Here is a 16747-nt window from a genome sequence, read left to right as displayed (position 1 = left end):
AATTAATTAATCACAGCTGTTGTGTGTGATGGACTGGGTCTACCATCCTGCATAAGCTATTAGGTTATTTGTCTAAGTAAAGAGTCCATTTCAAAATGAAGCAGCACGGGAGGAAGGAGGGGTGGGATGAACTGGGAGACTGGAACTGACATATATACTACTATATATAAAATAGATACCTAATGAGAACTTAGGGAACTCTACTCAATGCCCTGTGGTGACCTAAATGGGAAGGAAATCCAAGAAAGAAGGGATATATATATATATATCCGTTCGATGCTTGGGTCAGGAAGATCCCCTAGAGGAGGAAATGGCAACCCATTCCAGTATTCTTGCCCAGAAAATCCCAAGGACAGAAGAGTCTGGTGGGCTACAGTCCATGAGACTGCAAAGAGCTGGACACAATGAGCGATTGAACATACGCACACACACAGCTGATTCACTTTGCTGTATAGTGGGAGCTAGCACAACACGGTAAAGCAGCTATTCAGGGTCAGTTTCCGTTCAGTCGCTCAGTCGTGTCCGACTCTTTGTGACCCCATGAACCGCAGCATGCCAGGCCTCCCTGTCCATCACCAATTCCTGGAGCTTACCCAAACTCATGACCATTGAGTCGGTGATGCCATCCAACCATCTCACCCTCTGTCATCCCCTTTTCCTCCCGCCCTTAATCTTTCCCAGCATCCAGTGAAATTTTTTTAAAAAATGAAGCAGCAACTGATCAGGGATTCTGAATACCATTTCCCAGGTCTCTTGGGAAACTGCACAGAAATCTGAGATATTCAGTGGCTGAGTTAGTGAGGAACCGTTGAAGGAAATTCGGGGCCAGGTAGTGAGTCCAAGTTCTCCCCGCTTCTAGCTGAGGATCTTTGAGGGACACAGCTTCTTGGAGCTTCTGTCAAGTGAGAACAGTCATCCAACTCAGTGGTTTCGAAGTATAGCCAGCATCTCATCTCCTGACATCACATGCCTTTTGCTTTCTGGGATGGGCATGGGAGTTTCAGCATTTATAGCATCACTGATGAAAATCATTTCCAGTTTCCATCACAGCATGCCAGTGTGGAAATTAGAGGAATTCCCTGGCAGTCCAGTGGTTAGGATTCCACATTTCCACTGCAGGGCGCAGGTTCGATCCCTGGTCTGGGAACTAAGATCTTGCAAGTAGCCTGTGCATGTATGCATGCACAGTCGTGTCCAACTCTTCACGACCCCATGGACCACAGCCCACCAGCTCCTCTGTTCATGGGATTCTCCAGGCAGGAATACCGGAGTGGGTTGCCATTTCCTCTTCCAGGGGATCTTCTCAACCCAGGCATTGAACGGTGTCTTTTGCGTTTCCTGCATTGGCAGGCAGATTCTTAACCACTGTGCCACTTGAGGTGGGGTCAAAAAAAAAAAATTTAGATCAACTCTGGCATTAGCAAGCCCCTTGAACACTGAGCAATATAAATTCCCTGGTTCAGGAACTGTCTCTATCCCCCCACCATTCTCTATCCGCTTTCCTGATAAAGAAAACTGCTTCTTAAATTGATCTATTAAGTAGAAGCATGGATTTTTTTCCTGTCTCATAATAGGATCAGCTCAAATCAAACATCCAAATCTGGTACCCCAGAGGCCTGTCTTCCAAATTGGATTTAGAGGAGTTCATTTCCAGGATCAGAAACTGGAGGAAATGGCTAAGCTGCTTGCGGTTTCCTGCTCCCATGCAACCATAAATATTCTCACTTTCCATCTTGGGAGGAGGCAGGCAGGGGCACTGTCCCCCCATCAACTCTGATAATAGACGATCCCTGAGTGGCCTGGGCAGGATGTCATAAAAGCCCAGTCTCATATCTGCGACCCCTTTAGACCCAGGGGCTCATTTTTGAGAACAGTATGTTGACAGCTTTGGAGAGGAGAGAGGAATATGGCTTTCCCAATGGCTCAGTGGGTAACGAATCCATCTGTAATGCGGAAGACACAGGAGACTCAGGTTCAATCCCTGGGTCAGGAATATTCCCTGGAGGAGGAAATAGCAACCTGCTCCAGTATTCTTGCCTGGAGAATCCCATGAACAGAAGAGCCTGGAGGGCTACAGTCCATGGGGTCGAAAAAAAGTCAGACACCACTGACTGAACATGCATGCGTGTATATATACTTTCAGATTCTTTCCCATTGGAGGTTTTTACAAGATATTGAGTATAGTTCCCTGTGATACATACTAGGTCCTTGTTGATTATCCATCTTATATACATGAGTGTGTATTTGTTAGTCCCAAATTCCTCATTTAAGTTTAGAGTTTGTGATTGTTTCTCAGTTTAAGAGATCTTGAGACAAATGGGATGCCAGATAGCTTCCCCAAACTCCTGAAGTATTTGTCAGAGGACAAAAAAGATTTTCTCTGCATGAAGGTGAAGGCAGTCCGATTTTGTGTTTTTCTAACAAGGTAAATGCCAGGGACGATTCGTTTCTGTCTCATTTCACGCAGCCTTGAGAAACGAGCCCACTTGCACGCTCTGAGACGTTGGCAAAGAAATGATAGAGCTGGCTTTGCTCTAACACTAGAAATCAGAAATAGCGTTATCGCCAGCGGGTCCATCCATATGTATTTGTGCCCTGAAGTATGACTCGGAAGAGCTGGAGCAGCATTCCAGAATTGCTTTGGATGATCATAATGTAGCAAATCATCTAATTTATAGATTAAGCTGGCTCAGTCAACATATCTCCTTGCCCTTTCATCTAAAGAAAATAAAAGGATTGAATGATTGTCACCTAGGGACAGAGTCACATGGTCCAGTGTCTAAATGTCCAGAGCATAAAATAGAAAGTTGACTGGACCAGGCACCCTTCTGAGAGCATCTGCTTCCAGTGGGTGGCAGTCAGTAAAACAGGAGATAGAATTTTCCTAGAATCTGACTTATTGCTACCTTCTTTTAGCCTTATCTGAAAGATAACAATTCTAAGGGCTTTGGGGGAAAAAATAACTTTCCATAAGGTTTGCCCATAATAACACAACCTTCTTTCCATTATGCAGAGATATTTAAAAAAATATCTTAGCCAGACCAACTCTCTTGAGATGTGTCTGCTTCTAGGTGGGACATGGGGAGAGGGAAGGGGGCTTTGGCAGGCTCAGAGTTAAAGGGGAGGCAGGTAAACATTCAGACCTTCTCTCGCCAAGAATTTGCTACCATCTTCCTCCAGCGACCCATGTCACCTGCATATGATCAGCCCTACCCACCTCACCCTCCCAGAGTTCATGTTTTTTAATTTATTTTTTATTTTATATCAGGATCTACTTGGTTTACAGTGTTGTTTTAGTCTCAGGTGTACAGCAAGGTGGTTCAGCTATCCATCTACATCTACCCATTCTTTCTCAGGTTCTTTTCCCATATAGGTTATTACAGAACACTGAGAGGAGTTCCCTGTGCTACACAGTAGGTCCTTGTTGTAGAATTCTCTTTTATCATTGTGCTTTTGTTCAGTCACCCAGTCGTGTCTGACTCCTAGCAACCTCATGGACTGCAGCCCGCCAGGCTTCCTTGTCCTTCACCATCTCCCGGAGCTTGCTCAGACTCATGTCCGTTGAGTCAGTGATGCCATCTGACTATCTCATCCTCTGTTATCCCCTTCTCCTCTTGCCCTCAATCTTCCCCACATCAGGGTCTTTTCTGATGAGTCCGCTCTTCACATCAGGTGGCCAAATATGGGAGCTTCAGCTTTGACATCAGTCCTTCCAATGAATATTCAGAATTGGTTTCCTTTAGAATTGAGTGGTTTGATCTCCTTGCAGTCCAAGAAACTTTCTTTGGCGCTCAACCTTTTTTATGGTCCAACTCTCACATCCATATGTGGCTACTGGAAGAAGCATTGTATACAGTTACTCAAGTACCATCTGTGCTTTGGGCCCTCTCCTTGATTTTAGGTATAAGGCATACAAAAGGTACCCATCACTTACCTTCAAGATTTTTACAGTGAAGCTGAGAGATATTAGCTGACCATGTTCCTGTATGCTAAGAGGAAGTATTTTACAAGTGATATGGTTATATATTTAGACAAAGAGCTAATTCTCCCAAGAGGAAAATGTTTCATCAGGGAAGGCTTTCAAGTAAAGATAACATTGAAATGGGGTTTTGAAGGCTGGGAAGGAGTTTGCTAGGGAGAACAAAGACCTGTGAGTAATAAAGCAATAGTTACTCTTAATTGAGCACCAACTATGTGCCACATGTACCTTGACATGTTCAAAATGTCTTATTACTATTAATCAAGGCCACAGTATGAGTTATAGAAAGCCTTATACCCATTTTACAGACTAGGAAAATTGACTCTCCCTGGGTAGCTTTTGAAACAGGCAGACTGTTCCTAAAACCTGGGTTCTGGGTTATCATATCACACTGCTGTTCTGGAAAGAGAGAAATCTGATGACCAGGAATGATTGAAGAAAATGTGTGTATCTCACCTGCCCAAGGATTGGGATGTGTGTGACTCACCAGCCCTGTGACTTTCTGAACCTCAGCTTTTTCACAAAGCCAGATGGGCAAGTGTCCTCTCTCCCAGGGGCTTATGAGAATCCCTTTCCTTTGTGTTCCTCTCTTTCCTTCTCCTCCTCCTTTCTTCCCAACAGGTGTCTGAGTATCTATTACCTGCCAGATACCTGATAAGCCCTGGAAATGCAGCTTAAAGGGGGTCGGGTGAAGAGGGGTTCTCAGTGCTGGATCCAAATGACTCAGCCACGGCAAATGGTCACAGGGCACTAAGCTCCAGGCGTGGATGGAGCAGTGGTCCTCTGGGGAGCCCAGGGCACTGCCGGGCATTGACCACGGCATCCCTGGGTCAGAGGTCCGTGTGCCTCTCCTTGTCTGTATCTTTTTGACTCTTTTTCTGTATCCCTTAATTAAAAAAAATTTTTTGGTTTACTTTTGGCTGCACTGGGTCTTAGCTGAGACATGAAGGCTTTTCTCTACTTGCAGCACACGGAGTTAATTGCCGAGACATGTGGGATCTTAGTTCAGGAATTAGACCAGGAATCAAACCTGCATCCTCCTGCATTGGAAAACAAATTTTTAACCACCAGAGCACCCAGGAAATCCCTCTCTGCATCTCATGATCTGTCTTGCCATCACGTTGTTCTGCTGGTTTTTATTTCTCTCTGTGTCCTTAACTCTCTTCTCTCCTAGATTAGCTCTCTTTAGGAAGCAGTCTGGCTTCCTCAGTCTTCCCCTCTGTTGACTCTGTCTTCTGCTGTATGTTCTGTCTTACTTCTTGATGTCTTCCTGTCTGCCTTCCTGCTTTTCTGTCTTTGACTTGATTTAAGCATTTGGTTCTCAGTCTATGTTTCTCTCCCATCCTGTGTCTGTTTCTTTTTCGAGGGAGGCTGTGCTGGGTCCTTGTTACAGTGCGTGGCCTTCTCTAGTTGCAGCGTGTGAGCTTCATTGCCCTGTCGCATGTGGGATCTTAGTTCTCCAACCAGGGATCAAATCTGCAGCCGTTGCATTGAAAGGTGAATTCTTAACCACTGGCCCACCAGGGAAGTCCCCCTCTATGTCTGTTTCTAGCACCAGCTCCCTCTTTCTTCCCATCTCCTGTTCAGACACCCAGAAACAGGACTTGTCCAGGGGATGGGAACCAGCCACAGACCCAACTACATCTCCCTATGACTGAATCCACCAGGGACCAGATGCTAGACCCTTACAACAGTGCTCACTCACCTTCAGTGAGGTCATTGTTGTGAACCTGCGTCATCTGCTTGTCCTATGGAATATTTCTCTCAGCAGCTCTGTCTAATCAGGTTTGGGTGTTAATTAAATGACTGATATTTGCATGCTAGTTTGGTGGCAACTTGGTGTCGTATTAAATTTTAATTTGGCCTAAGCTCGATAAGAAGATTCCTTCAGTCAACAAAGACGCTTGTATTAACAGGTTACAGATGTAATTAGGCACAGCTTGACTGAACTGCTAATAGATTCAGGTACTGGAGAGGAATTAGAAATAAACACTTACACACTTATTATTCATTGTTGGTGCTGGGGTATGTGAGTTGGCAGGACCACCTGAATTATGGAAGCTGGGAGCATAAAAATGCAGAATCCATCCACATTTCAACTTAGATGTGGTCAACATTTTCTCCCAGTCTCTTTTTGCTCTTGTTTCTTTATTTGTGGATCTTTCCCTCTTACCAGTCTCTCTCAGCTTGTGTGTTTGCTGTCTTCTCGATCTCTGTCTGGGTGGTGTAGCCACAGTAACAAATCACCATACCATGGATGGGGCTTCCAAGGTGGCGCTATCAGTAAAGAACCCACCTGCTAATGCAGGAGACAGGAGACATGGTTCAGTCCCTGGGTTAGGGAAGATCCCCTGGGGGGAGGGCATGGCAACCCACTCCGGTATTCTTGCCTGGACAGAGGAGCCTGGTGCCTACTGTCCATAGGGCTGCAAAGAGTCAGACACGACTGAAGTAGCACACACACATACAATGGATGACTCAAAACTGCAGAATGTATCCTTGCAAAGTTACCAAGGTAGAAGGTCCAAAGTCAGCTTGAACTTGGCCGCAATCAAGGTCAGCAGCGTGATGCTCCCTCCAGAGGCTCCAGGGGAGAATCTGATCCTCACCTCTTCCAGCCCCTTGGCTTGTGGCCTCAATCACACCAGTCTCCACTCCCAGTGTCCCCTAAGTGTCAGCGTGGATGGATTCTCCTGCCTATTCATGTCCTGTGCCTCCATAATGCAGGTGGGTCCTGCCGATTTTTGAATGAGCCTGTTGGACTTCTGAAGGATGGAGAGTGATTTGACCATGATGAGAAGTTGTGTGTGTTTGGGGGGGGTGGGGGGTGGTGGTGCAAGAGGGAGAAAGAAAGAGGGAGGGAGAAAGAAAGAGGAAGGAAGAGGAGGGGAAGGGATGGGAGTGGAGTGGGGAGAGAAAAGAGAATCACTATGTTGACAGGTAGTGAACAAGACAATTTTGAACTCTGAAAGGAGAAGGAATCACCAACAAAAATGTCCCCCCAAAGACCAAGCAGGTGATGGATATAAGCAGAACAGCTCAGGTGAACACTGAAGCGGAGATGGGGGTAATGTGGCCACAAGCCAAGGGGACCAGAGGCCCGGATTCTCCCCTGGAGCCTCTGGAGGGGGCAGTGCCCTGCTGACCTTGACTTTGGCCAAGCCACACTGATTTGGGACCTTCACCCTCCAGCATCGTGAGAGGGTGTGCTTCTGTGAGCATTGCCTGGTGGTTTGTTTCAGCAGCCTCTGGAAACTAGCTGGCTTCTTCTCTCTGTGTCACGTTGTCCTCTGCCTCCCTCCAATAAGGATCTCCAGTTGTATTCAGGATTCACCTGGATATTCCAGGATAATCTTATCCCCGTCTCAAGATGCTAAGCTGAATCACATCTGTAAGACTCCGCACCTTTTTTTTTTGTCATTAAGGCGACATTTGCAAATTCCAGGGAGTAGGGTGTGGATGCTGATATTCAGTCCATCAGTCTGAATGCTGTTCTGTCTCTCCTGTTTTTCCTCCTTCTCACCACTCAGAGGAGGGGCCTCTCTTTTTATTTATTCTTGGTTGCACTGGGTCTTTGCTGCTGTGCGTGGGCTTTTGCTGTGGTGAGCAGGGAGTGCTCTCTAGTTGGGGTGTGCAGCCTTCTCATTGCTGTGGATTCTTGTGGTGCACAGCACAGGCTCCAGAGCAGGGGCTCAGTATTAGTAGTTGTGGTGCACAGGCTTAAGTTGCTCTGAGGCATGTGAAATCTTCCTGGACCAGGGATCAAACCTGTGTCCCCTGCGTTGGCATGCAGATTCTTAACCACAGCACCACCAGGGAAGTCTGAGTAGTGGCTTTTCTAAGGATTCCTCAGCTGTTCCATTTTGACCCAGAACCAGAAATTAACTGACTTTTTTAATGGGAACATCTGTCTTGAGCTGCATCTCCTATTTGGAGCCAGGTGGATGGAGACCAGAACAGGTGTGCACAAGAGAACCCATCACTTTTCTTGACCTTGACTAAGAGCAAGGCTTTAACCAATGTGAACAAAGTGATCACTTTTGACCTGCCCTGCCACCTCTGGGATGGTAGAAACCACTTCCTTTCGGAAGATAATTGCCATCAAGCTATTTGAGGCATTAGCCAAGAGCTGGTTCTTTGAAGTTGGGCACTTGACCATCTCTGCTGCTTATCAGATGTTGGCCTTGGGCACACCTCAGCCTCGGTTTTCTAGCCTGTAAAACGGGCACCTCCATTTTACAGGAGGAGGTGTAATGGCACCTCCTTTGGGAGCTGCTGTGCGTTTCTGGGCTCCCTGTATCTTCCTCTCCCTCTCTTTCTCTGCCTTGTTTCTGTGGCTCTGTCTTTATCTTTTCTTGTCTCTCAGCTTCCATGTTCTCTGCTTTGCAACCTGTGTGTCACTGTCTCTACCTGTCTCTCTAGTTGTGTTTATTTTTGATAGGTTTTTTTGGTACAAACTTTATTAATTTAATTAATTAATTAATTAATTTTGCTGCACGGGGTCTTTGTTGCTGTGCACGGGCTTTCTCTAGTTGCCGTGTGTGGTCTCACTGAGGCAGCTTCTCTTATTGAAAAGCATGGACTCCGTGGCGTGTGGGCTCAGTAGTTGTGGCATACAGGTTTGGTTGCTCTGGGGCATGTGGGATTTTCCTGGAGCAGGAATCAAACCATGTCTGCTGCATTGACAGGTGGGTTCGTAACCACTGGACCACCAGGGAAGTCCTCCAGTTATGTTTAAAGTCCTCCAGTTAAGTCCTCTCCTCCCCCTGCCTGCTGTCACTTTACTCCTTTATTTGAGGAGATGGACTCTCTTTCTGTCTTAGTTGCGTTGTCCCTCTCTGTCTGTCTTTCTCTCTCTCACTCACCCTGATGGGGCTTCTGCTCACAGGGCCCTCTGCTGGTCCTCCACAGTACAGAAATAGGAGATTCCTCATCCCTTCGTTTGTTGTTTTAGTTGTTAAGTCTGTCTGACTCTTTTGTGACTATGGATTGTAGCTCGCCAGGCTCCTCTGTCCATGAGGTTTCCCAGGCCAGAACACTGGAGTGGATTGCCATTTCCTTCTCCAGGTAATCTTCCTGCCCCAGGGATTGAACCTGAATCTCTTGCTTTGGCAGGTAGGTTCCTTACCACTGAGTCACTAGGGAAGCCCAATCCCTTTACCCACCCACAGAAGCCTGAAAGATGCCTGTCTTCCAGTTCCTGGTCTATAGATGGAGGTTTGCACTGACTGATAGCAGGCTTCACTTTTTCTGGCCTTTATTATTTATCCAGTAGAGAGAGAGAGACTCAGCCATGCATGGAATTGACCCAAGCCTCTTGTATTTTTTATTCACTGGGACGTGGGTATCATCCAACTCAGGAACCAACACAGCAAAGATAAGTCACACTTGGCCTCCAGTGTTGATTACTGTGGCTCAGGGGGCATCAGTTAAGAGCATGTGCTTTGGAGTTTGGCAAATCCTGGCTCAGCACCTAACCTGGTGTGACCTTAGTTGAGTCACTTCCGTCTCAGCCTTGGTTTCCTCTTTTGTAAAATTGTGTAATAATCATACCTCCCTTTAAGGGTGCTCTTGTTTTTTCTGTGTTCACCTGAGCTGTTCTGCTCATTTATCACCTGCTTGATCTTTGTAAGGACATTTTTCCCTGTTGCTCAGCTGGTAAAGAATCTGCCTGCAATGTGGGAGACCTGGGTTTGGTCCCTTGTTGGGAAGATCACCTGGAGAAGGGAAAGGCTTCCCACCCCAGTATTCTGGCCTGGAGAATTCCATGGACTGTATAGTCCATGGGGTCACAAAGAGTTGGATAAACTGAGTGACTTTCACTCGCTTTTGTTGGTGACTGTTGCTGCTTTCAGGGGCTTCCCAGGTGGCACCGTGGAATCCACCTGTTAATGTAGGAGACGCAAGAGACACAGATTCTATCCCCAGGTTGGGTAGACCCCTGGAATAGGAAGTGGCAACTTATGCTAGTATTTTTGCCTGGAAGATTACATGGACAGAGGAGCCTGACAGGCTACAGTCCATGGGGTTGCAAAGAGTGGGACACAACTGAATGACTAAGAATGCAGGCACACTCCTTTCAGAGCTTGAAACTATCTTTTTCTCTGCTAGTCAATATATTGAGTCCTTCTTCTCTCCCTCACCCTCTCCACTCTCTTCCCACCTCCTCCTCTTTCAACCCTTCTCCCTCCCTCTTGTACCCACCCACCACCTCTCATCATGGTCAAATCATTCTCCATCCTTTGCAAGTCCAGCTGGCTCCAGTATGATGCCCAGTTTTACAGATGAGGGACTGGAGACCTGTGAAATACTTCCTTTCTTGGGATGACCCAGAAATCTTGCTTCATAAGTGGGAGATGAACCCACATTCTGTGACTCTTATTTCAGTGCCTCTTATAAAGACTCTGCTGACCTTCCTAGCAGCGAGGTCAAGGATGTGAGTTGGATGTGTAGGATCTGGACCTTGTCTTTGACTGATAAGTGAATAATGTCTTAAATACTTCAAGATTATAAAATTCAACCAGAGCGATTGTAAACTTCAGCCAGAGAGAAACTAGGGTTTTGACTCTAACTTAAATCTTGATTTTTAATTTAGTGCAGAGCTTCAGGCATCTCTAAAGTCTGCTCTGCCTAGCCTTAAACCATCATCCCTGTGGACTCAAGATGAAAGAGCACTGATCTTTGTTATTATGATGGAAGACTTATGGACATCAAGGGCAGGAAATTAAGCACCCCTTACTCAAGGGTAACCTGGAAGTAGCGTTGGAACACTTATTTCATTATTAGTCTTCCTACAGAATGATGTTCCCTGCTTTTCAGTCCATGGGGCCACCAACTGCTCCTAAATTGATGTCTCTACCTTTCAGAAAAAGAGCTAAGACAGACTTCATCCCTAATTCCACTCCTGTTGTCTCATTGGCTCAGTTTGGGTCACATGTTCACCAGTTATCCAATCGAAGGTGGCCAGAGTCGGGGGTAGGGGTGGGGTGGTTCATACTTCTTAACATGGCGGCCAGTGTCCATCTTGCTGGTATCTGGGGGATGGATATCAAGAAATGACAAATTCCTGATGAGTGTCTAGAACGACACTGATGGCATCACATCCGTTGGACATTCATGACATTACCTCCTACCACATGCCAGACATGAAAGTTGGTCTCTACCTTCGTGGACTTTCCAATCGCTTAGATTTTTCTTGGTTCAGTTCCTTTCACTTTCTAGGAGGAACCCTTGTGTTTAATGTTCTTTCCCCAGCTTGAAGTTTTCCATGCAGGGATTACAGACACATCTATTTTATATTCTGTTGTACAAATTATGAAGAAAGAATGGATCAAAAAAACCTTTCTGAACAGCACCTAAAGCCCACTAGTCCCCCAATCCTGATTTTTTTTGCAGTGACCCCTTTGAGGGGTCCCATAGGTGGATGCTTCAGTTCAGTTCAGTCACTCAGTTGCATTGAACTGTTTGTTACCCCATGAACTGCAGCAGGCCAGGCCTTCCTGTCCATCACCAACTGCCAGAGTTTACTTAAACTCATGTCCGTAGAGTCTGTGTTACCATCCAACCAGCTCATCCTCTGTCATCCCCTTCTCCTTCCACCTTCAATCTTTCCCAGCATCAGGGTCTTTTCAAATAAGTAAGCTCTTTGCATCAGGTGGCCAAAGTATTGAAGTTTCAGCTTCAGCATCAGTCCTTCCAATGAATATTCAGGACTGATTTTCTTTAGGATGGACTGGTTAGATTTCCTTGCAGTCTAGTTAATCTTTGCTACTGATGGATATTCTCTGTCCACAGGTAGAGTGATAATGGAAGTTTCTTCCTGTTTTTTCTCTTTCCCCTATTAGCTATTACCTCCTTGACACAAGAACTGTGCTTTGAGCCCAGCTGAATTTTTATTGAAGTTTCTTTTAAGTATTGTCTTTTTTGAAACCTCTCTCTTCATTTTCTTCAGGGATCAGCAGGTAGCTGGATTTTGAAAGTATCTACTGCCAGGATAGCATGTTATCACAGGCCACAGAAATACCATATAAATGGTGGGCTAGGCAGACTTCAGAGATATCTGAGGCTCAGCAGTAAAATTAAAAATCATGATTTAGGTTATAACCAATACCTAGCTTCTCTCTGGCTGAAGTTTACAGTTGTCTTGAAATTTTATCAATCATAAATCGATTATAACATCTGAGGTGAAGGGAGAAAAATGAAATAAAGTTATCACTAGAGTCCCCTTCAGAGGGTGGCATGGGAAAGCCAGTAGACAGAAGATGAGCAAACTTGTATCTCAGAGTTAGTTACTACTCCTGGGGCTTTCTAGAAGAAAGAGAATCCAGTGTATAAAGCACCACAAGCCTTGTGGTCAGTGTTTATGAGCTTTGGATCTCTTTGTGCATTTCTCCTACCAACAGAACTTCACATTGTGCAAAACACTTCACATTGTGCAAAACACACTTAATCAGGCTTTTTTTTTTTAAATTTAAAAATACCTAATTTTTTTTTTTTTTTAAATTTTGGCTGCACTGAGTCTTTGTTGCAGTGTGAGCAACAAAGGGGCTTCTCTTTGCTGAGGCACCAGGGCTCTGGAGCACAGTCTCTCTAATTGCAGTGTGGGTTTAACTTAGTCATTATACCCCTTTGTATAAGGGCTTCTCTTGTTGAGGCACCAGGGCTCTGGAGCACAGACTCTCTAATTGCAGTGTGGGTTTAATTGCCCTGAATTATGTGGGATCTTGGAGAAGGAAATGGCAGCCTACTCCAGTACTCTTGCCTAGAGAATCCTGTGGATGGAGGAGCCTGGTGGGCTGCTGTTCGTAGGGTCACACAGAGTTGGACGTGACTGAAGCGACTTAGCATGCATGCATGCATTGGAGAAAGAAATGGCAACCCACTCCAGTATTCTTGCCTGGAGAATCCTAGGGACAGAGTAGCCTGATGGGCTGTCATCTATGGGGTCGCACAGAGTCAGACACAACTGAAGCGACTTAGCAGCAGCAGCAGCATGTAGGATCTTAGTTCCCAGACCAGCGGCCAAACCTGCATCCCCTCCGTTGGAAGGTGATTCTTAACCACTAGACCACAAGGGAAGTCCCCATTTAATCATTTTTGTTGGGCATTTTTGCTTGTTTTGCTTGTCTGTTTGAGTTGAGGTTTTAGGGATGTGATTTTTTATATGCAAAAGTTCCTTTGGTGTTAGTTAGGGTAAAGTTTTAACTTCATTTATAGGAAGAGGTTGGAGAAGGAACTGGCAACCCACTCCAGTATTCTTGCCTGGAAAATCCCATGGACAGAGAAGACTGGTGGGCTACAGTCCATAAGGTCTCAAATGAGTCAGAAACGACTGAATTTGACTCAACAATGACATAGGAAGGGCTGGCTGCTGCTGCTGCTGCTAAGTCGCTTCAGTCATGTCCGACTCTGTGCAACCCCATAGATGGCAGCCCACCAGGCTCTGCTGCAGCAAAACCATGGCAGCTACAACAGTGGGTGTTGACTTGCAAGTTGACAGTCATCTTGGCTGTGCCCCTGGGCAGTCAGTGTTTCAACTCTGCTCACTCAGCCGTAAGAACAGAAGCAGCAGTAGTATATACATGTCTTAAGAAGAGACTTGCCAGGAATTAATCTGTGTGATGGTTGGAGCTAGTAGGACAAACTGGAAACCCACAGGGCAGGCCACCAGGACAATGGGAAACTGCAAATTCAGACAAGAGGTGACCTTGCAATTCACAGGCTGAAGTTCTTTTTTTTTTTTTTTTTCAAGGAAACCTCAGTTCAGCTCCTATGATCTTATCTCCATATCTATACTTTTGTCTCTGCTTTAATGAGTTTTTTTTTTTTTTTCATCCCCAGTCCCTCAGGACCTCCCTTTCTTAATGGATATCTGAAATATCTATTTGTGTTTGTTTAATTTCCCTGGTGGGAATGGTTTCTTTCAAGCTTGATCTCGGTGCCATTTGATTACTTATTATCTTCACTCCCAGAATAAAAATTTGATAAGAGTTTTGGGTTGGCCAAAAAGCTTGTACAGGTTTTTCTGTAGATGGTACAAAAACCCGAACAGACTTTTTGGCTAATAAGAAATGTGGGTTCAGTCCCTGGGTTGGGAAGATCCCCTGGAGGCAGGCATGGCAACCCACTCCAGTATTCTCGCCTAGAGAATCCCATGGACAGAGGAACCTGGAGAGCTAAAGTCCCCGGGGCTGCAGAGAGTTGAACACGACTGAATGACTAAGCACACAAACATAGGATATGTTCAGGTAATACTCGGTACAAAATGAATGAGTGACTGTAGTTTATCTAGAAGGGAAAAAATACATGACAATGCTTCATCTTCTCTAGCTCAATTATCATGTTTTCAGACTTTCATTCTAAATGTTCTGTTCTGTTGACAAGTAGCTATTAGTTCCCCAATTTAATATCAATGTAAAGCAAATCATCTGTATTTAAAAGGGAAGAAAAATAGTACTTATCACATAGATTGTTGAGAAGGTTAAGGTAGCACTATAATTACACGTGTCATCTCCTGTTATTCTTATTCTGCTTGTTTCCTAAAACTATAGCTCAGAGGAATGTGAACTCTGCATCCTGGTCTCTGTCAAAAGTGAACCGTAAAAAGATAAAATGGGTAAGAACAGAATTTCAGGAAAGATCTGAGTCGCTGGGAAAATTTGGAGTATCCCTGAATAACTCATTTGGAAAATAAACATTTGCTGTATCAAAAAATATACATTTTAGTGACTTCCCTGGTGATCCAGTGTTAAGACTCCATGCTCCCAATGCAGGAGGCATGAATTTGACTGCTGCTTGGAGAACTAAGATCCCGCATGTCACAACTGAGGGTTCACATGCTATAACTAAAAAGATTCAGTGTCAAAAAAATTTTTAAGTAAACAAATTGGATATATATGTACACACACACACACACACTCTAAGACTCATTGGATTTGACTGTATGAACCCTCAGCACTTTCACTTTGGCCATTCTGGGAGGCAAGCTTCATGTCCCTTGTCCCTTTTTGCTTGCTCTGTCATTCTAGGTCACATGATGAACTCTGGTGCATTGCACTGTATTCTTGAAGAGGTGTTCATATAGTCCTTGGGGTTGCAGAAGAGTCTGACATGACTTAGTGACCAAATACCAGCGGGGTGGTGGTGCCAAGTGCCCCAGAGATGAAACCATAGGAGAAACAATCAAAGAAATTATCAGCGTTTATCTGGTGAGAAAAGAAAAAGACTCATGGCTGGGAGGAAGGAGAAGGGATGGGAACTCTTTCTTAAGGATTGGAAGGGTCAACATGTCAATGGAGTCTTCTCTTTTTTTTTTTTTTTTTTAATGAATTCCAAAGTAGAAGTTAAAAGGCTATCAATTTGAGCTCAGGTTTGTTATTGTTGTTGCTGTTGTTTAGCCACTAAATTGTATTTAACTCTTCTGTGACCCCATGGACAGTAGCCCACCAGGCTTCTCTGTCCATGGAATTTCCCAGACAGGAATACTGAAGTAGGTTGCTACTTCCTCTGCTAGGGGAATCTTGCTGACCCAGGGATGAAACCCATGTCTCCTGCATTGCAGGCTGAATCTTTACCACTGGACCACTTGGGAAGCCCCTTAGCTCAGGATAAAGAATCAAAAAGTGTGGCCCAGTGCATAGTGCAGGGATTAAACTTTCAAGCACCAACGTGTTGATCTGATCCTGGCCTCACAACTTGCTAGTTCCTTGAACTTGGGCATGCTAGGTGCTAGGCACACCTATAAACATGTTTTATGTATTGACTCATTTAAGCCACACAACTTTTTGAGATAGATGTTACACACTCACACACGCAAATGCTATTTATTGTGTGACTTTACAGATATGGAGACATTAGGTAACTCATCTGAAGTCACCCAGCTCATAGGTGGTAGGTCTGCAGTTACCCATAGGTGCTTGCTGGCACCAGAGCTACCCATTGCCAGCTCTGTGAATGCATAACTGAATCTTTAGTGTGTTGTGTAGATACAGGGCTGCCGACTTTTAAAGAAATGCAAATGTGACAGTTGGGAGTTAAGTTTCACTGGGGGCAAAATGAAGCCTGCAGTCCAGGAAACAGTACCTCAAATAGCTCTGAGAAACTGCTCCAGAGAGGGGAGGAAGAGGGTGGAGGTCAATATATATGTGATTTTGATGAAGAGGGAATTCACGCAATCAAGCATTTATCTTTGCCAAAGATTTCTGCTAGTCACGAGAAGCTGATGTCACCATGAAGGGATTAAGTGCTTTATTAGATATGTGCTCAGTCACTTCGGTCGTGTCCGACTCTTTGCGATCCCATGAACTGTAGCCCACCAGGCTCCTCTATCCATGAGATACTCCAGGCAGGAACACTGGAGCGGGTTGTCGTGCCCTCCTCTATGGGATCTTCCCCACCCAGGGATCAAACCTGTGTCTCCTGTGTCACCTGCATTGCAGGTGGATTCTTTACCACTGAGCCACCAGGGAAGCCCTTTCTAGATACAAGGAGATGAAAAGATTGGGTTCATAACATCAGTTTCTGAAAGTATCTAACTGTCTGAAGATCTTCCCTGCCAGTTCCCCCTCACCCCCAGCACAGAGTCCCTCATTCCTGGTCTCCACCCTGAACTTTCAGGGGGTGTTGAAGGTCAGCAGCTGCAGTAGCACATGATTTAATCCTTGTAGAAGTAGATGACAAATGTCCATGATGCTGCTGCTGCAGAGTCGTGTCCGACTCTGTGAGACCCCATAGAAAGCAGCCCGCCAGGCTCCACCATCCCTGGGATTC

General features: G+C 45.2%; 1 long non-coding RNA gene across 5 annotated transcripts in view; it reads left to right on the top strand.

Moving 5' to 3' along the window:
• Positions 1 to 16747, top strand: part of LOC105602850 (uncharacterized) — a 58651-nt gene that overhangs the window by 29366 nt on the left and 12538 nt on the right. The window lies entirely within an intron of this gene.

This window comes from Ovis aries, chromosome 17, assembly GCF_016772045.2.
Source record: "Ovis aries strain OAR_USU_Benz2616 breed Rambouillet chromosome 17, ARS-UI_Ramb_v3.0, whole genome shotgun sequence".
In the NCBI taxonomy this organism is placed as follows: domain Eukaryota; kingdom Metazoa; phylum Chordata; class Mammalia; order Artiodactyla; family Bovidae; genus Ovis; species Ovis aries.
This window is presented reverse-complemented; position numbering and strand designations above follow the sequence as displayed.